This window comes from Pinus tabuliformis, chromosome 8, assembly GCF_031772625.1.
Source record: "Pinus tabuliformis cultivar Carrire ecotype Pingquan chromosome 8, CPIR1, whole genome shotgun sequence".
Lineage (NCBI taxonomy): Eukaryota > Viridiplantae > Streptophyta > Pinopsida > Pinales > Pinaceae > Pinus > Pinus tabuliformis.
Window position 1 is genome coordinate 1256554861 of NC_142294.1, and position 21589 is coordinate 1256576449.

The 21589-nt window shown below is 35.3% G+C and overlaps 1 pseudogene; it reads left to right on the top strand.

The window, feature by feature from the left end:
- The first annotated feature begins 1058 nt into the window (after positions 1–1058).
- On the top strand, positions 1059–1817 carry LOC149239945 (cyclin-T1-3 pseudogene; annotated as a pseudogene).
- Positions 1818–21589: the final 19772 nt, after the last annotated feature.

Genomic DNA, 21589 nt, shown 5'->3' on the forward strand with positions numbered 1-21589 from the left:
CTCAAACACGCTTAACTGTGGAGTTTTCCTGAAAATCAAGCCCACTTAGCTTGCTACCCCATTTGCAAAACCTTAGCAAGTATTGTGCCTCATAAACCATTCAAGTAGAGTTCCCTTCACTCTTAATACGAAAATTTTAAATCTCAGACTTGTATACAAATTTTAAATATTAACATTAACACCCAAATTATTATAGATTTGGTTTAGAAAAAAATAAAAAAATGACCTCCAATTTTTCTAGCATTTAAAAAGTCTTAAAATAAAATTTATCAATGATAATGTGTGTATATATAAATTGAAATAGCATACTATAAACCATAATTAAATATATTAGAGATTTAATAAATCAATATCGTTATAAGTAAAAGATAGTTATCTCACACTATCATTTTGATAGTTATCTCACACTATCATTTTATAAACACACATTGGAACATTGCTTTTAAGTACTTATTTACATTTATTAAAGTAAATGTCATCAAATGAACAACTTTATGGTGACTTTGGGGTGGTCAATGACACTAGTTGAGCCAAGTTTTAGGGTTAAGAAGTTTAGAAACATCTAATCCTACTCTTAAGCACTTAGGAAGTGAGATGTTACTATCTTACCAGTTAAATCACTACATAAAAAAGAACATATCACAAATTAGATTTGAATTCAAGTGAGCAAGATAACAACTATCTCTTCAACCGCTCAAATGAAACCTAATAGCCAACATATTTTCTATATTTTCAAACTCCCCATCACTAAAACCACACAACAATTTTTACTTCAATAAAACCACAGAAAACAATTTTTACTAAAATTGAAATCTTAAACGATAAACGGCTCCTAAGAAAACCTGAAACCAACCAAAAATTCTATACTTCCGATTTTCTGGGATCTCCATTACTCAAACCAATTAGTCATCGGATTGGTGACTCCGTCTCACTGCCTCGCCTACATAAATGACCTCTTCTCGCCTACATAAATGACGTCTTCTCCATTCTACGGACCACCATCCTTCATTCTCGTCCTCCGCCTGCATCGCGCGGTGTCGAACCCCAAGCGTTGAAAAATGCCTGCCGGATGCCAAGACGAGGAATCCGGCCCTTCCAGAATCCATGGATTAGGCGACGGATGGTATTTTACCAGATCCCAAATCGACAGATCTAGCCCTTCCAGAATCCATGGAATCGACGCAGAGCAAGAGAATCCCCTCCGGCAATCGTACTGCTCTTTCATTAAACGTCTGGGAGTGGAATTAGGGCTGTCCCAGGTGACCATCGCAACAGCTACCATACTGTGCCACCGATTCTATCTCCGCCAATCTCACAGCAGCAACGACAGATGTACAATCGCAACCAGCTGCCTGCTCCTCGCCAACAAACTCAGTGATGAGCGAATGAAAATGTTGGAGGAACTTTCTTTGAAAGCCATCCATGAAAACGGAGAAGCAGCCACTGCGCATCTCGAGCAGATGCAACAACTAATATTGAAGGGGGAGCATTTAGTGCTGACAACACTAAACTTCGATCTCGAGATCGAAACCCCTTACAATCACCTCGCCTCTGCCCTCAAGAAGTTCAGAGCTGAACAATGGCATTCTATGTTTGCACAGGTTGCTTGGAACTTTGTGAATGATGGTTTGATGACGACGGTATGTCTCCAGTTCAAACCCCGCCAGGTAGCTGGCGCTGCCTTCTATCTGGCAACCAGGTGCCTCCGAGTCAAGTTGCCATTGGATACAGAGAACCCATGGTTTCTGGAGTTCGATATGCCTATTCCTCAACTTGAAGATATTTGCTGTCAACTGCTGGAGTTTTATGGGACTTGAACGTTGCAGGCTCCGAGTCTATGGGACTTGAACTGCTGGTAATACTATTGCATGCTACAGACCCACTAGTACGATTTCAAGCACCCCCATTGATTCGAGGTGGGGAGATTCACATGCTGCAATCAGTGCTGTTGAATATTGTTAGCCGTGACAGATTTGGAAGAATTTAGTGATTACAGAAAATGTTTTCTCATTCCCCTGGCATGAATGCAACATTTTCTGAATTGATACTGTTATATTAATTGGAACCTTGTTTCACTCTGATGCTGTTATATTAATTGGAACCTTGTTTGACTATTTATGTTTCGTTAAGTAGAATGCCGTAGCTATTAACTATGTTTGAATCATAGATATATTTGAACAATAATTTTCAGGTCTGTTTTTCCTTTTGAAAATCATGAAAATTTAGTAAAATTTTGATAAATTTTGGTAAGTAATTTTGTAAATACAGGTTACAGTTGTTAATATCAAGATTTTGGGTGTCCTAGAAGTTTTAGATGGTGCTAAATAAGTTTTTACTTTCTAACACTCATTTTTCTTTTTGCCAGATTTGTTAAAAAAAATTTACCCAAGTTCTGGCAAAAAAATAACCATCTAAACAATTTGTTAAATTTCAAGATTTTAGGTGCCCTAACAAATTTTGAATGCCCTAAATTTTTTTTATAGTACTGAATACATTTTTACTTTCAAAAATTAATACTCATTTTCCTTTCTGCAAAATTTATTCAAATCTTTTATCCAAATTCTAATCAAAAATAACCGTCTAAACAATTCCTCAACCTCAATAATCAATAAACTTGTCTTTTGATTTATATCAATAACGAAAATTTCAGGAAATTAAAACCATGATCCAGTACTTTAATTCATTCTTTCTTTCAATATTTATAAATTGTTTATTTTAAAAGTGGTTAAGTACTTTAATTCATTCTTTCTTTTGATATTCATAAATTGTTTATCTTAAACGTGGTTAAGTATTTCAGGAAATTAAAACCATGATCCAGTACTTTAATTCATTCTTTCTTTCAATATTTATAAGTTGTTTATTTTAAAAGTGGTTAAGTACTTTAATTCATTCTTTCTTTTGATATTCATAAATTGTTTATCTTAAACGTGGTTAAGTAATTTGACTTCGTTCTTTCTTTCAATATTCATAAATTCTTCCATATTCGTAAATTATTTCCAGAAATTGATCATTCGTAAATTATTTCCGGAAATTGCAAAAACGGTCAAATGTGTACACCGTGTTTAAAAATAGAAATTGAATTAAATTTAGTCGCATAGATATTGATACTGAAAACATGATATTGGCCATTGTTCCTGTGATTATTTTATGGTTATCAAGTTTTTTTTCCAAGTTATTTTCTTTTTATATACAGGAAATATATTCTAAAAATGTGTGATTTTTTAATTTATATTATATTATTTGATTTTTTAACACAATTATTAATTATTTGTTTATGATATTTAAATTAATTATATATATTTTTGATATAATATCTTTTCTAATTAATTAAAATAGTAATTTATATTTTATAATATATATTGAAATTTATTTGAAATTATATATATTGTGATTAAATTATAGTTTTAATAAAAAAAACCATTTTGATGGTGATTTATATAGAAGGATAGTGTAATGAAAATATTTCGAGGGCAATTATACATGTAATTTGGTAAACTTATTATAATTTTTATTCTTAATAATATATTAGTGTTTTTTCAATATTTATTATTTTTTTACTATGTTAAAGGTCTTTCAAGGTTTTTTTACAAAAGACTTATAGATATAGACCAAATTTACTTTTCATAGAAAAATCATTGTTAACATATACTTGTGAGAGAACTAATACCATTTCTGATTACGACTTCTGCATCCATGTTTACCACTTTAATCACTAACTTTTTTGCAGTATATTTGTTCATTTTCAACATATGACACAAGCTAATACTAGAGAGATCTTCGTGAGCTGGTCAATAATACTTAGCAACTTGCAAACTTTAGGAAAATATCAATGTAACAAGGTGATGGATAACCAACTACTAATCTACCAATACCACCAAAACTTTAATGTTTTATTTTGTGGCTAGAGGGAAGCCTTTGCATATTCCATATGTGTTTGTCCCATTATTTGTCTAATTTCTTACAGCCAACTATATTCAATTTTAATGTTTCCATAAAATTACCTAACACAACAATATTCAATTTTAACTTTTTCCCCTAAAATTACTTTATTGTAAATATATTTTTCATAATAATTTTATAAAATGATTTTTTAGCATTTCATCTAAATTAATTTATTAATAAATTTGGTTAAAAATCCAATTAAAATTAATAAATTTGTAATGTTGATTTGATTTCCAAAACACGATAGCTATTTTCCCATTTGTAAATATTTGTTTTCTAGTTATTTATAATTTAGTGAATATCTTTGCCAAGCTCCACTCCGTGACAATTTTCATATTGGCAAAAAATGATCCGACGATTTTCATAATGGTAGAGAACGATGGTCGTATTAATTGAAATAGGGAATTGGGTATAATTTTTTGGAATTATGGATTGAAATTTTCAAAAAAATATTTATTAATTAAAATTTTAATTAAATATTTTTTTATTATTTTTTAACAGAAAATATAATTTATAAAGTAATAATTAATCACAAATTTACTATAAAAATTAATTATTTTTATATATATATATATATATTAATTTGGTTTAAAAAGGGATTATAATATTTATCTATATATGTGTATAAAAACACAATTTGAAATTTGAAAAATATTTCAAAATAAATTAAGAATAAAAATGAATTTTTTTAGTTTGTGATCACTATAATTTTTTAGTAAAATTTTAACATAATTTTAAAGCCAAAATTAAACACTTGAAAAATTCTATTATTTATTCAACTTACTTAACATTTCGCCCTAACTAACATTTCCCCATCTTATATATATACTTGATGCAATAATTACTATCACTCCATAAGGCTTCTGCCATCAAAAGGTTTTCTATTTTTAGGTTGTTACCATGGGAGGATATTAAGTTATATCCACCAATATGTACATTGTTACATTATATTTAATGTTTTCTTGTGCGATGTATAAGTATTCTTAATATAATGCCCTAAAAGTTAAGGTACAAGTTATGGTCGATGTTTCTATAAGGGCCTACTCATTGTCAACTCAACTATACCTATATTAACTACGAGTTGTATCTTCGGTCTCATCTCAAGGACCAATTTACGAATTATGTAACACCATTGAAGACCAGAAAAGTGACATCTGCTTGTCTCCAACTCTCTTTAGTATTGAGGTGAATTACAACTGAAGGGCTTAAAGTCCAAGCCATCAAACTCTGTGATGGTATTTAAAATACATAAAATTCGAACTCCTTACTCGTGAGAACTATGTCCCAAAAGTGTGAGGCCACAGATTTGCAATTAACACATGACAACCAATTATTCAATGTAAACATACTTTTATCATAGATCTTAGAGGAAAAGGTAAATTCACATGAACAACTAATTTCCCCAAGCTCAACATCATAATAAACAACAACATTTTGCAAGTAAGCATTAAGTCTTCATAGATGTACATGACATCGTTCGATCCATGAGTACATCAGGAACCTTGCAAGTCTTACAATCAACACATTCATAAATACGTAAAATCTTGCAGCCTGCACAATCTAACAAGAATCATTACTTTTTAAAAAACCAAATGTATAAGCTATTTATACTTATCTTTTTAGCCAATAATAGGCTAACTAGAATCTTCTCTTTCTTGCAGATGTCCATCATCTAGCGATATCCAAAGTTTGAGGGAATTTTCAACCAAGGAGTTTCACACACAATTATTAGCTACATACCTGAGAGCGGGAGTTCAATATCTAGTCTATTTCACGTGTGCTCTCTATTAATGAGAACGAAAGTGACTCACTTACTCACTAATTTAAAATACAGGGCTTCACCCAAGGTCGAATGTGTTATGTCTAAGTTCCGAGAGGTTGAATCACTTTGTTTTGGTGGTTTCAGAAGTACCTTTTCATGAAAAGAATTAAAAGTGTTTGTATTCCACTTTCAAGGTAGTTTTACAACCTTGCAAGAAGCACCACACTGATTCAAATTTCCATATCCTAGTCATTGAAAAACTAGGTAAAAAGCACCAGGTGGTCTCACACCCTCATGGAAAGCACCATAGTGATCCACTTCCTCCACCTCACTCCCCACTAATCCTGTACAAATTTTGAATAGTATGACCCTTATTCACAGAGATTATCCCGATTATACACTATTTGTGGAATGCATGCATAATACATAATCTCCTCTACGTTGATCATCAATTTTGCTAAATTAAAAACAATGAAACTTCAATCGCATGTGCACATTAACACAGTATGTACTATGGAAAGCATACAGCTGAAATCCTCCAACTATCTGTATATTATAATGATAGAGAACATGTAACAATACATAGTACAATACTCCTCACAAGTACTCAGTACTATCTCCACCTGTTACACACAAACTAGCTCAGATCTGAATCAAGTCACAGGTTCAAATCTCCTCCGCTGTTTGCCTGCCTCTACTGCACAATCCAAAGTAAGAGTAGGAATGATCCAATCTCATTTTCCTTGGCTTGTATTGTGCAATCCTAATTGGCAATCTCAATCACTGATTGTGCAAATCTCATGCACAGTTATAGTCACAACTGATAGTAGTCTCCACCTCTAACACCCGTCTCCACTGAACTGTCCATGAATTAAGTTAATTGATGTATTCTTTAGTTGCTTTATGAGTTAATAATTAGTGAATTAATTAATAATTAATTCACATCACTCATCACTAGTGTATTCTGCAGTTAGACTAAATACAACTAGCTCAACCAAGTCAAACTGAACACAACTCAATCAACTCCTTAATCAAATCCACCAAACTCAATCACTTGAGTTGTAACTGAAGTCCATCACGCAATAACTCAACTGACCCATAAGAAAAGCATATTTCCTTCTGCCAGTTGCATGTGCCACATCCGTAGCTCGAACTGAAGTGCTCCAAGAGGATAAGATAATGTTTATAGTCCAAATATTATTAAGAGCTAATAATATTCGACTGTTCTATTTTTTAGCCAGGCAGTCTAAAAATAGACTCGGCCCATATGTCTAAAAATAGAAGTCCATCTATTTTTACCAACATGACCAATCATCCACAAATAGCATCCTGCAACTCATAGACCATGATCCATATGTCTAAAAATAGACATAGTCTAAAAATAGACTTTGCACCAAAAATAGCCTGTGGCCCACTTAGTGAAGGTGACTCCTTTCCACTAAGCTCCATCATCTTGTTGCATTTTCAACACTCCCTCTCAACAAGATATGGATTATCTACAACCCCTATCCTACCTCGGTGGTATTCGAATTTTCTCCTGCTGAGTGCCTTCATCAAGATATCAGCATCCTGATCCTCCGTTTGAATGTATGAAAATAACATGATTCTCCACTGCACAAAATCTCTGATATGAAGGTACCTAATGTCGATGTGCTTGGATCTATCATGAAATACTAGATTAGCCGAGAGTTCAATGCAACTCTAGTTATCACAATAAGTCACTGTAGGCTCCAAGTGTGACTCGAACAACCCAACCAAGATCTTTCTCATCCATATAGCCTCGCATGCAGCCAAACTTGTTGCCATATACTCGGCCTCTGCTGAACTGAGTGCCACAAATCTCTGCTTCCTGATGTACTAAGAAACTGTTGTCGACATGATACTGAAGATCCCTCCATATGTGCTCTTTCTGTCCGTTGGGCTCCCTGCCTAGTATGCATCTATGAAGCCGCATAGTTTCACCTCATCCTCCTGTCTGTACCACAATCCATATCCTGATGTGCCTCTGAGATAACGCAATACATGCTTGCCTGCCTTCCAGAAGAGCTTGGTTGGCTTAACCATAGCTTGTGAAAGCTAGTTAACAACATAACATATATCGGGTCGTGTATTGACCAGATACATAAGCGACCCCACCAACTGTCGATAAACAGTGGCATCCACTACCTCTGCTGAAGTAGCATCCTCCTTCCAACAAGCTCGAGGAAGATGAGTATCAACAGGTTTGTAGCCATGCGTGTTGAACTTCTCCAGTATCTCCTGGGCATACTTACCCTAAGAAACAAATAGTCCATCACTGTGCTGCCAAATTTCCAATCCCAGGAAATAATGAAGGAGACCCAAGTCCTTCATATAAAACTCTCTAGCAAGATCATCCTTGCATGAAAGTATCAACAGCTCATCTCCTGTCAAAATCAAATCATCTACATAAAGTACAATGATAAGCAACTTACTCTCTACCACAATCTGATATAGGTTAGGATCCACCTCACTCTTGGAGAATCCAAGTCCGGTGAAATAACTGTCTATCCGTGTGTACCAAGCACGTGGTGCTTGTTTCAACCCATATAGCTCTGTTGAGCCTGCACACATGCGACCCGCTGCTGAAGATCTCGAAACCTTTGGGATGATCTACGTACACCTCCTCCTCAGTGACTCCGTTGAGGAACGAAGTATTCACATCCATCTGATGAATGTGCCACCCCATCTGTGTTGAAAGAGTAAGAATCATCCATATGGAACAATACCTTGCGATAGGTGAAAAGGTCTCCTCATAATCGATCCCCTCTATCTCTGAGAAGCCTCGGGCAACAAATCTTGCCTTGTACTTCCCCACACTCCCGTCAGCTGCCTGCTTCACTTTGTAGATCGATCTCGAACCCACCACTGATTTCCCTTCCGGTCTTGGGAAAATCTTCCATGCACTGTTTCTAACAATCGAGTCATACTCTTCCACCATGGCATCTACCCATGCAGGATCTTCCACAGCTTCCTCGAAAGAGGATGGCTCAGTCAAAACACATTTTCTCATAAGAGCCATGTATCCAATGTACCGATCAGGTGACTATCTCTATCTACGCTACGTTGTAGGTGGTCCTACAACCTTCTATACATTTTGAGCCAGTCGCTCAGCTTCTGTAATGCACTTTCGCCCTCTGATGGTTGGCGCTACATGAGTGGTTTCTTCCACTCCATGAACTTCATCATGTGGCTGATCCACATCCTGAAGCTCATCCTTAGGAACTAATAGCTCCTCATCTGCATGTAAGTGTGGCTCCCTCTCAAGTGAACTCTTCATGGCTTTCTCCTCCTGAAATTTGATATCCCGTTGCACAACAGTCTTGCGATTGTCTGGCAAATACACATGATAGTTATGGGGTGTATCAGTGTACCCCACAAATATCCCAACCTCTGCAGTTAGCTCCAGCTTCTTCCTGGCATCCTTCGTCACGTGCATGTAAATGTTAGAACCAAAAATCCTCAAATGAGAAATATCAGGCCTCTTACCAGAATAAGCGTCCTCGGGTGTACTCATGCCAAGTATCCTATGAGGACAACGGTTCTGCACATATACTACAGTATTGCATGCCTCTACCCATAAGTGAAGGGGTAGGCCCTGATCATGTAAGATCGCTCATGCAGCACCCACGATTATTCTATTCTTCCACTCAGCAACCTCGTTCTGTTGTGGGTTATGGGGAATTCTGAGCTCTCTTCGAATCCCTTCTACGCTGCAGAAGTCCTTGAACTTGCCAGAGATGAATTCACCACCATTGTCGCTCCTAAGAGTGTTCACCTTCTTCCCCAATTCCTTCTTGACCAGTGCTTTGAACTCACAGAACTTTGAGTATGTCTCACTCTTCTTCTACATGAAGAAGATCCAACACTTTCAAGAGAAATCATCAACAATGATCACATAGTACCTGTGCTTTGCTATCGAAGCTACTGAGAAAGGTCCACACACGTCTGTGTGAATTCTCTCAAGGATCGTCATGGCGTGACTATCCTTCTCGTGAAAGGTGGCTTTCACAAATTTTCCCAAAGTACACCCCTTGCACTGATTTGACTGCAAAAGAGTGCCTTTAGGAAGCCCAATAGAAATCTGTTGCAGTATCTTCAAGGCTCCATGGTGAAGGTGGCCCAATCTCCTGTGTCACAGCTTGCCATCATCCCAGCTCACCAATCCTTCTGCCTTCCATGCCATTGTTGTGAAGCCATCTACATGCAATTGATAAAGGTTCCTGACTCACTGAAAACAACATCATATCCCTTGTCTTCTAACATTGCCACAGAGATAATATTCTTCTTTAATCCTGGAACATGCATCACTTCCTTCAATATAAAGGGTTTACTAGAATCCCTCTCAAAGGAAATGATACTAATACTGGTCACACTGGATCTACCATCATCACCCATCCCGATGTGCACTCCAAGATCTTTCTCACCCAGATCAGAAAAAAAATATTGATCTCCTGTCATGTGAAAAGACACACCACTGTCCAAGAACCATAACGATCCAATCACACTTGATACCAAGCATGCGATCAATGAAAGATCCAGCTCCAACTACGAGGCTAAGGCCTCTCCCACTGCAAATCCAACAGCTTGCTTATTTTTCTTCTTTTTTGGACAATTTGTGGCATAATGTCTGTGCTGGTGATAGTGAAAGGACTTCACCTTGGACATGTCTTGCTTCTTGCCTTTCGCACCAGAATGAGAAGTTTTCTTGTTCTTCCCCTTCTTTTCTTTGGTAGCCAAAGCACAATTTTCTTCATGAGGTGCCTTTGATGAAGATCTGTCCCTGGTATTCTGCCTGATCTCCTCTTGGACAAGATTTGACCAAAGTCTCTCCCATCCTAGCAATTTCTCCCGACCATTGATAGAGTCCTGATAGGAATGACAACTCTTCAGAAGACCAAGAAGAGCCAATCTCACCAAGTCCTCATCATCGACAGTCACCCCCACACTTCCCACCTCATCCCTGCATTGAGTGAACTTCGTGAGATACTTGGGCATACTCTCTCCTTTCTCACACTTAATGTTTCTGAGTTTATCCTTGAGTGCCAACATCCTCTAGTTGCTCTTGCTTTGGAATAAATCTGTCAATGCTTTCCACATCAGCTATGGAGAAGCCTTTCCATGCACGCTGGATACAATGTGATCCTTCATGCCCTCCAACAGAATCCTTCGACACTTTTTTGTCTTCTTTTGCCAAGCCTCAGCGTGAGCAGCATCAGTAGGCTTTGGGACCTCAGCCTCTATTAACTCCTTCGGCCCATTGTCATTTAACACCACCTCCATGCTATCTTTCCATGCAATATAATTTGAGCTACCCTTAAGAGCATACTCCAATCGCAATCCGTTAAAAGACATTTCAACTTTGACACCAAGAAAACACTGTTGCAAATTTGAATTCCACCAGCTCAAAAATCAAACACTTCTGATCTAAAATTTGTGAGAACAAAGTATTTCTCGTACAAAGATTGACTGTATGGGCTTTTATTGGATATCTCACATTCCAAAAGAAGGATGAATCCAGAGGCTACCTGGTCTGATTACAGACTCTGCTTGAAGAAATAAAATGTAATCACTTTCTGAATAATAGATCTGATGATCAACTCTACTCTGATACCATGTAGAAATATTGAATAATATGACCCTTATTCATAGAGATTATCCCAATTATACACTATTTGTGGAATGCATTCATAATACATAACCTCCTCTACGTTGATCATATATTTTGTGGAATTAGAAACAATGAAACACCAATCGCATGCACACATTAACATAGTATGTACTGGGGAAAGCATACAACTGAAAAGCCCCAACTGTCTATATATTATAATGATAGAGAACATGTCACAATACATAGTACAATACTCCTCACAAGTAATCAGTACTATCTCCACCTGTTACACACAAACTAGCTCAGATCTGAATCAAGTCACAGGTTCAAATCTCCTCCATTGTCTGCCTGCCTCTACTACGAAATCCAAAGTAAGAATAGGAATGATCCAAGATCATTTTCCTTGGCTTGTACTGCGCAATCCTCATTGGCAATCTCAATCACTCATTGTGAAAATCTCATGCACAACTATAATCACAAGTGATAGTAGTCTCCACCTCTAACACCTGTCTCCACTGAACTGTCTATGCACTAAGTTAACTGAGGTATTCTTTAGTTTCTTTATGAGTTAATAATTAGTGAATTAATTAATAATTAATTCACATCACTCATCACTAGTGTATTCTGCAGTTAGACTAAATACAACTAGTTCAACCAAGTCAAACTGAACACAACTCCATCAACTCCTCAATCAACTCCACCAAACTCAATCACTTGAGTTCTAACTGAAGTCCATCATGCAATAGCTCAACTATAAGAAAAGTGTGTTTCATTCTGGCAGTTGCATGTGCCACATCCGTAGCTTGAACTAAAGTGCTCCAAGAGGATAAGATAATGTTTATAGTCTAAATATTATTAAGAGCTAATAATATTCAACTGTTCTATTTTTTATCCTGGCAGTCTAAAAATAGACTCTACCCATATGTCTAAAAATATAATTCCATTTATTTTTACCAACATGACCAATCATCCACAAATAGCATCCTGCAACTGATAGACCATGATCTATATGTCTAAAAATGCACATAGTATAAAAATAGACTTTGCACCAAAAATAGCCTCTGCCCACTTAGTGAAGGTGACTCGTTTCCACTAAGCTCCATCATCTTGTTGCATTTTCAACAAATCCTCTAGGCTTCGATACACTATCTAATGCCCTATGTACAAGAGATCTAGGGAATATCACCCTAGCTTTTGAACACTACTTTTGAGAAAATCTAATCTAATTTAGTCATTTTACTAATTGTAGATGCTTCGTTGCCTCTCTTTGGAGATGTTCTTATTCTCGTTTATGTTCTTTGTGACCACTCTTGTTCATCTCATTTCACATGTTTACTATTTCCTTCCTCTGCGCTTCACTAAAATGATCACACATTAAGTGTCTTCTCCTTCACACCTTCAACCATGTTTTATCGTAGCTTCCCTTCTCCCAACCGCATTCCATGGTGAAGGGGATAGATATGGGCATTGACATAACCCATTTTTCTTGTTCCAAAACTTTTATGACTTTTAGTTCATGCTAGTCCTTGGTTGAGGTAGTATTTAAAGAAATTAAGTGAAGCTAGTATGAGCTTGCTCATGGCACACCATAGGCAACCAAACATACAGACAACAAGTATTCCAATAGACACATAAATAGATTTCACCTAAGAGCTTTGGGTTCATATTTTCCTCCCCTAAGCTAATCATAAAATTATTTTCACATAAATTTACATATTTCCATGATTCAGACACTGTTGTGTTTACATACATGAGGTGTTATGAAAAAGGGTTGTTACACTGAGAGGTGAAATACTAACTTATTTTGCCTGGTCAAATTGATCAATCCACTAAAGGATGCAAATCATTTTTCCATATTGCTTGAATAAAGGGACATTGCAAGAACAAGAGATAAACTCTTCCTAAGATCGAAAAAGATGATATTGAGAAGGACTATTTATTCCCCTCTTTTATTTTTCATTGCTTAAGATATTTTAATACAACTATATATATATATATATATATATATATATATATATATATATATATATATATATATATATATATATATATATATATATAGATAGATAATGCATGCTACACACCCACAAGTACGATTTCAAGCACCCCCATTGATTCAAGGTGGGGAGATTGACATCCTCCAATCAATGTTGTTGAATATTGTTAGGCATGGTAGATTTGGAACAATTTAATAATTACAGAATTTTTTTTTTCATTCTGCTCACATGAACGCCAATATTTTCTAAATGATGTTGTTATACTAAGTGGAACCTTGCATAATTATTTTTATGTTTGACTATTTATGTTTTGGGTAAGTCAGAAACCATGACTATTAACAATGGTTTGGTTAAGAAGAAAGTTAGAGCTATTGACAATCCTAGATATATTTGAATATTAGATATAATTGAACAATAATTTTTTAGTGCTTTGATTTGTATGAAATACCAATATTTTTACTGGAAAGAAAATATTATCTTTTAAAAAAATGATAAGGTACTTTGAATTCATACTCCCTTTCAATATTTATAAATTGTTCATTTCCTTTGTATTCATTCTTTCAATATTTTTAAATTATTTCCATATTCATAAAATATTTCTAGAAATTGAAAAAATGAGCAAATGTGCACACAGATAGTGAACTAAACTTCGTTGCATAGATATTGATAATGAAAACATGATATTGGCTATTTATGGTTATTGAGATTATTTTATAGCTATTATTTTTATCCCATATTTTAAGATTATTCACTTTTTATATAAGAAATATGTTATATATATATATATATATATATTATTTGATATATATATATATATAAAGTTGATATAATATTTTTTTTCATTGAGTGGAAGACTAATTTAAATTTTATAATTTATTTGAAATCTTATATTTTGTGAATAAAAATAAAATATGCTATTGAATCAAAATAAGCACCTCAAGCATGATGTAGAGGAGGATAACACAATGAAGTTTTTTTAGGCCAATTATACTTCTAACCTGACAATCTTACTGTGGTATTTTTTCCTAATATATATTAGCATTTTTTCAATATTTATTAATTTTTTACTATGTTAAAGTATAAGGGCTTTTCAAAAGCATTAAGGGATTTTTGAGGTCTAAAATGGGCCTCCTAAGGAAATTATTAAATAATAATGGAAATAATAAAATAAGGTTACATTACATGGGAAGAAAAAAATTATTTTTTTAACTTATCTTCCTATGGGTTTACTCAAATTTTCAGCAGAAACACTTGTTGGATGTGAAATTTGATTCCTCATCCAGGGAGTATCCATGTTGCATACTTTCGATGGACCTCGCTATAAGAAAAATGACAAATACATGAAAAACATGATTAGAATCCCATTCCTTCATGTATTTGTTAATTTTCGTGTAGCAGGGTCCATCGAAAATATGCAACATGGGTACTCCTTGCATGAGGAATTAAATTTTGCATCGGATACTCCCACTTGAAATTTGGGTAAAAACATTAAGAGATAAGTTGAAAATATGAGTTAAAAAGGTAGTTTTATAATTTTATTACTTTTTAGCATTTTTACTTTTTTACTCCAAAAATGGTGAATACCCCATGGTTAACATCATTATCTTGAATCTTATTGGTTCTTTTAAATTTTATTTTGGTGGTATATTTTTCTTAGAAGGCCCATTTTAGATCTCAAAATTCCCCTCATGTTTTTCTCCAAAAGAATTATAGATATATAAACGAAATTTTCTTTGAATAGCAAAATCATTGTTAAAGAATACTTGTGAGTGAACGAATATCACTTCTCATTAGGACTTCTGAATCCAAGTTTACACCTTTACTCATGAGACTTTTTGTAGCATATCTATTCATTCTCAACATATGGTAGAAGCTAATAGTAGATAAATCTTCCTCATTAGATCAATAATACTTAGCAACCTCCAAACTTTAGGAAAAAATCCATGAACAATGTGATGGATGATGAACGACTAATATATCAATACCACCAAAACTTTTCTTTTGTGGCCAAAAGGGAGCTCTTGCATATTCTATATATTTCTATCCCATTATTTGTCCAATTGCCTAACCCCAACTATATTAATTTCAATATTTACATAAATTTTCTAATTCAAGCTATATTTAATTTCATTCTTTTTTTGGGTCAATATTGAGAGTAACCCATTTCACTCTTGCTATCCTATTATAATCATATTTTTAATAATAATTTAATGAAATAATTATTTAATATTTCATTAAATTTACTTTAAAATCTATTTAAAATTTAAAATATTATAGTTTTGATTTCATTTCGAAAACACCATAACTATTTATAATTTAGTCAATATCTTGAGAAGGTTTCAGTTCTCCGATCATTTTCATAATGGTAAAAAATGATCGGACGATTTTCATAATGGTAAAGAATAATCGTAGTACTAATTGAAATAGGCAATTTGGTATAACTATTTTGGAACTGTATTTTGAAATTTTCAAAATAGATATTTTTTAATTACGCCGTAAGGCGTTCCCTCTGAGAGGAACTCCCCTCCATGCCGCGCTGTCTGATTATGGGCCCTTAGATCGATTGTTAGACGATGGAATAAACTCCAGCCATTAGATCGTCTTCCATCCTTAAGACAGTTTTCACTCAATGCTGGACCTTCTCCCACCCCATCGCCAAAGGCCTCTTCACCTACGCTGATCTACAAAAGCTGCCTTACGTTTAGTTTCTGGAGGCTCACGTGGTATACACAGAGCCGGTCACTTGTAATATCTCCCAACGGCACTAGTCACACTTCTCGAAAACTCCAATTTCTGTTTTTCCTTACCCTCCACGCAACCATCCTCCTGTATCTATATATTCATCAACGCACTCTGTTATTGCAAAGTTGCATACCTAGCGATCATCAAATTTGCCAAAATGCCTGTTACAGAGCCACGGTGCGCTAAAAATGAAAAGCAAAACCATACGGGGCGCGGCGGCGGTCTCTGGCGCGTCTGTTCGCTGGAAGATATACGCAAGAAACTGCTGCGATGGGAAAGGAGTCCAACTGGCTTGGAGGCCGAAGCCAAAGTGCTGCCATGGGAAAAGCCCTTTTCAGGCTCCTTAAATGGCAATGAAAATGAGGGTTTTTCCTTAAGAAATTGAGGGGGAGATGGCCCCTGCGTTTTTCAGATGCCGGTGGATTATCCTCGGTATTCCAAGGGCGATTATGAATCGATGCCCGAGTGGAAGCTCAATAATCTTTTTCATGAATACGGTTTGCCGATCAGAGGAGATGTGGCTTTCAAGCGGAGCTACGCCATGGGGAATTTCCTCTGGCCTAACCAACTTTGAATAAAGGTTTCGTCGGTATATGAGTATGCATCCTGGGCTTGATTGATTGGTTCTCGGCAAAGTTTTGAATAAGTTTGGGAGCTCTGTATATTTAGTTATGGATGCTTTCATTGCCAGGATATCGTTTCAGTCCAAATTGTGTTAAGAGGGGTTGCATAGTATTGGGTAGGGTTTGCCACTTTTACATCTGAAGCTATTTTCGGTTTAGGGTTTTTTACAAACAATTTTTCATTCAATAGGTTCTGCTTACAGTTAAATTATTGGAGTTGTAGGGCTCTGTGCCTTCACAATGTTATAGACGAAATTAGTAAAATTAGTCTTGGAGGGAATTCCGGAGGTCCAGAAAAGGAGGAAATTCCCGACAGAGCTACTGAGCGATAGATAGGAATTATAATCGACTTTAGTAAAGAGTTCCTGGTACATGTGTATGATGCACGTCAGAGTAAAAATCAATAGACTATAGATCTATAACTTTGTGCATATCTTTGTGTATGGCCCATTATCAAAGGAAGTCTGGTCAGAAAATTTCAAGGGAGATGGGAAGGAGGAAAAATTCTCTTTGTACAATTTTGGGGACTTTTGCTTACAATTTTGGGGACTTTTGCTTACAATAAATGAGATGATATTTCAAGATAAAGGCCATTTTGCTGGTTTATCAGGTAGATTATACATCTGTGAGAATTTGGAAGAGAACTTTTTATAAAAAAATAAATTAACTATTTAAAACTTAGGGTTTATTGTCATTTTAAAGTAGATGGATTTGAAAATCTGAATTTTCTATTCATTACGAATAATAGGCCAGATTGAAAAAATAATATGCTTTTTGTAATCACTTTGGGTAAGTTAAGTATGTTTTTTTATAATCACTTTTTAACATAGGTGCGATTTGACTAGATTCAATGGTTCTTTTCTTTTTCTGGAGAAGAAAAATAACATTCAATAAATGAAAAACTGTTTAAACTGTTTATATAAGTCTATCGCCGCCGAGCCGATAAAACATGACTGTAATTTTATAATTTTAAATTTTAAAAGATTATTGACTGTAATTTTAAGAATTTTAAATTTTAAAAGATTATTGAACTGAGAGCTGTTCTCAATTCTCAATTTTACAGTACAGCTCAGTATGATGTCTTATTGACTGTAATTTTAAGAATTTTAAATTTTAAAAGATTATTGAACTGAGAGCTGTTCTCAATTCTCAATTTTACAGTACAGCTCAGTATGATGTCTAACTAAGAGGATCATTCTACAGTCCATCAATTTTATAGCCTATCAATTCTACAACCCAGTATGATGTGTAACTTTGTCTGTACATCATAAAGTTGAAATTTTTCCCCTCAATCTTATAACCCATCAATTCTACAGCCCAGTATGATGTGTAACTAAGATTATTGAGCCGATGATTTTACAACTCATTAATTCTATAGGACATCAATTCTACAGCTTAGTATGATGTGTAACTTTGTCCGTCCATCATAAAAGTTGAAATTTTTCTCATATAAGCTGAAATAAAAAAAAATTAAATCTAAAAATATAAAATCATACAAAACATTTAAATAATAGCTGCTCATAAAAAAATATGCAAGTGAATAAATTGGATCCCTCTGAGCACATGTTAGATCCCTATTAAAGATGATCTATCCCAGTATATAGCATTAACATCTCCTAAATATGGAAGTATACATATGCCATTGGACATTGATAAGACAAAAATTTGTCCATTAGAAATGTCTCACAAGTTTGATAAAAAAACTAGATATTAAGATTCTACCTATATCCAATGGTTAAGAATATGTGTTTTCTTTAAAAGATTACAGATGTAGGCTTTAATAGATTAATATTCAACCAAATGAATCTTTGATTTATCAAACTAGCATAGATCTATTATAAGCATGGATCTAATATTAGTAGGGATCAATTTTTTTCAAGGCAAACTCATTTTAGAGTGCAAAAATCAATGTGTAATTTTTCATTGTTTAAATTGTATTTTTGAATGCTATAAAGAAGATTACATAATTTAAACTTGTAAGTCCAAAAAAATCTTTGTTAGATTTCAACAATAAAAAATTCATATACCTTAAAAAGGATTAAACTGTAAAATGTTGAGACCACTTTAAATGTTTTAATCATAAAAACCATTTTTTTCCAATAGCTAATATTGATATCTACATAATTTTCTAAACAATATATAAAATATTTTACATAACATGTACATTGAGCTATCTTATCAACCCACAATAGATATTTTATATATACAACATCAAAATATTTCTGTTTACATTTTTTATTTATTTTCGTTTAACAATTTTTTTTGTATATATAGGTATATATGATGTTGATATAAATATAAATTAGTTAACATAAGTCTTTTAATGATTTATTTAAGTCACACATTAAAATATTTTTAAATGTACAAGGTTTAAACATCTTACTTCCATGTTTTTTACTTTTAATTATTTTACATGAAATTATTAAAATGTTTTTCTTTTATAATTAATTTTTTTATTTAGGAAATATATATATTTTTTTAATTTTAAGATTAACCATCTTTAATTCACCAAAATGAAAAAAATTCACCATTTGTGAATCCTCAACATTAAACCACATGATACTTGCCCCAATATCTCAATTTAAATAAATAGACCATTATAATGCGTTCAGTCACTTAAACTCGACAGCTAACGAGCTTGCTAAAAAAAGGTGCCAACATGAACCAAAGTGAAATTGAACTTAACGAGAGGCTAGATTTCTCTCCAATCCCTTAACAATGTTGGCTACTCAAGTTATTATATGATTGATAGTTTGTAAGAGAGCTTCTCGTTCCTCTCTCCTCCCTCTGAATACGATGAGTATCTCGGGGAGCAATAAATTCCAATTCATAGTGGGTCACTGGGCCCAACTACATCTTGCTCTCTGGTTGGACATCTCCCATCTTCGGTCTCATATTTGCATGGATTGTCCCAGGTGTCAAACGCCGACGTGCAGGGGGTCTCTCTTTCTTCTCGGAGGTCATGCCTATTTATGTTGCCTTAGGCCTGGGTTATTGCATAATTCCTCGACTGCGGTGTTCAGTGCTATACCTTGAATATGGAGCTACTTATTTTGTCATGCTTTGCTCTTCCAGTGTTGTTTCTCCGTCCAAGTGAATTTTCAACAGAGATTTGGGTCTTTTCCCTGCAGGATGGCTCGTGCCAGAGCGTAGGATTCATCTATATATTAATCCTCTCGGGCTTTCTGCTCTCATCTTGGCCTTCCCTGGCTTCCAGAGTTGCTGATGGGATTTCCTGTGAGTCTTGGCCCCTTCTCCCTCCCAATTGTTTCGTCGGGTAGAAGTTGATGGAGTGAATTTATCTGTATCGGCTAGCAGAGTTTCGGGCCTTTGTTACAGAATGGCTAGCAATTTTGACCATCGAGAGAACATAAATGCATTTGCAGTGATTGACACAATGCTGGACGCAACCCAGGCCTTGCTTGCCTCAATTCAGAAAATCAAGAGTTAAAAATAATTAGTATTATTTTTGTATTAATACAGAAAATGGTTACATTGTTGTGACTTTCTCCCAAGTTTTCTCCCAAGTTTAGGATTAGTTCCTATAATTATGGGGTTTGGGTGCAACTTCCTATTTCCTAGTATTCTATTTACGCCGTAAGGCATTCCCTCTGAGAGGAACTCCCCTCCATGCCGCGCTTTCTGATTATGGGCCCTTAGATCGATTGTTAGACGATGGAATAAACTCCAGCCATTAGATCGTCTTCCATCCTTAAGACAGTTGTCACTCAATGATGGGCCTTCTCCCACCACATCACCAAGGGCCTCTTCAGCTACGCCGATCTGCAAAAGCCGCCCAACGGAACAAACCTGGAAGCCATTGCCGCCCACTGCAGCCTCGTCGTCACAGGTAATTCTCACGGAGGTGGCCGCCAAGATTCCATCTCTCCCTCCACTCAGATGCCGGCCGAGTATCATCCAGTGTACATTAATGGAGTTCTTGTCTCGCATCCTGACATTCTCAATGACGGGCTGTTAGCGATCCATGGCGTCGACAAGATGCTTCTTGATCTTGATCTTGATCACAGTAATTATGACACAACTACGGGAGCCCCTGTTCCTGCAATGATCACCATCACCATCATCATCAACTAGTCCTGGTCCTGATCATCCCTTGAATGTCATAACACCCTTCATGCTGCAAGATGCAGCGCTCAGTCTTAGAGATCGTGGTTACAGCATCCTCGCCTTGGCCATGCGCATCAAGTCCCCTGAGCTTCTGCGCCTGCAAAACCTCACCATCTTTACTCTCAGCGACGATTCCGTTTTCTCAAGCGAAGGCCAAGAATTTTCGAACAATGTGAGGTACCATGAACAGGGACTACAGAAAAAGCCAGAAGAAAGACTGTTTCGACCTCGTTAGGAGGATTCAACTGTTACTTCCATTGTTTGAAGAATTTCGAGAATTGCAGGGACCCCTTCCTCGGGTGGCAGCGGAGTGCTTTTCTTCGCTACGAAAAACATTCCATTCTGCGAAAAGACTGCTTCAACTCTGCCATGATGGCAGCAAACTGTACCTGGTAATGATCACTTCATTCATTCTCTTCTCTATGCCTCTCCTTTGCATCAACTCTTTCTGGGCAATATGTTTCTTGGTCGTTCAGAAAATCATTTGGAATACACAATGCTTCACCTGTTTTCATAGATAAAATTGTGTTTGAGCACATTTCTTTATCTTTCAGCTACACATTACATAGAGGTTTGTTTTCATGGTTTTTAATCACGGCGGAGGATTAATTTAGGGTTTCAACTTTAATGGCGTGATCCAGGCTTTGGACGGTGAAGCAATTTCAGGTAGATTCCATGCTCTGACCGAAGAACTAGATCGTATTCTAGATGGCATGCCATATGATTTATTAGAGATTTCAGATGAAGTCAGAGAGCAGGTGAGTAT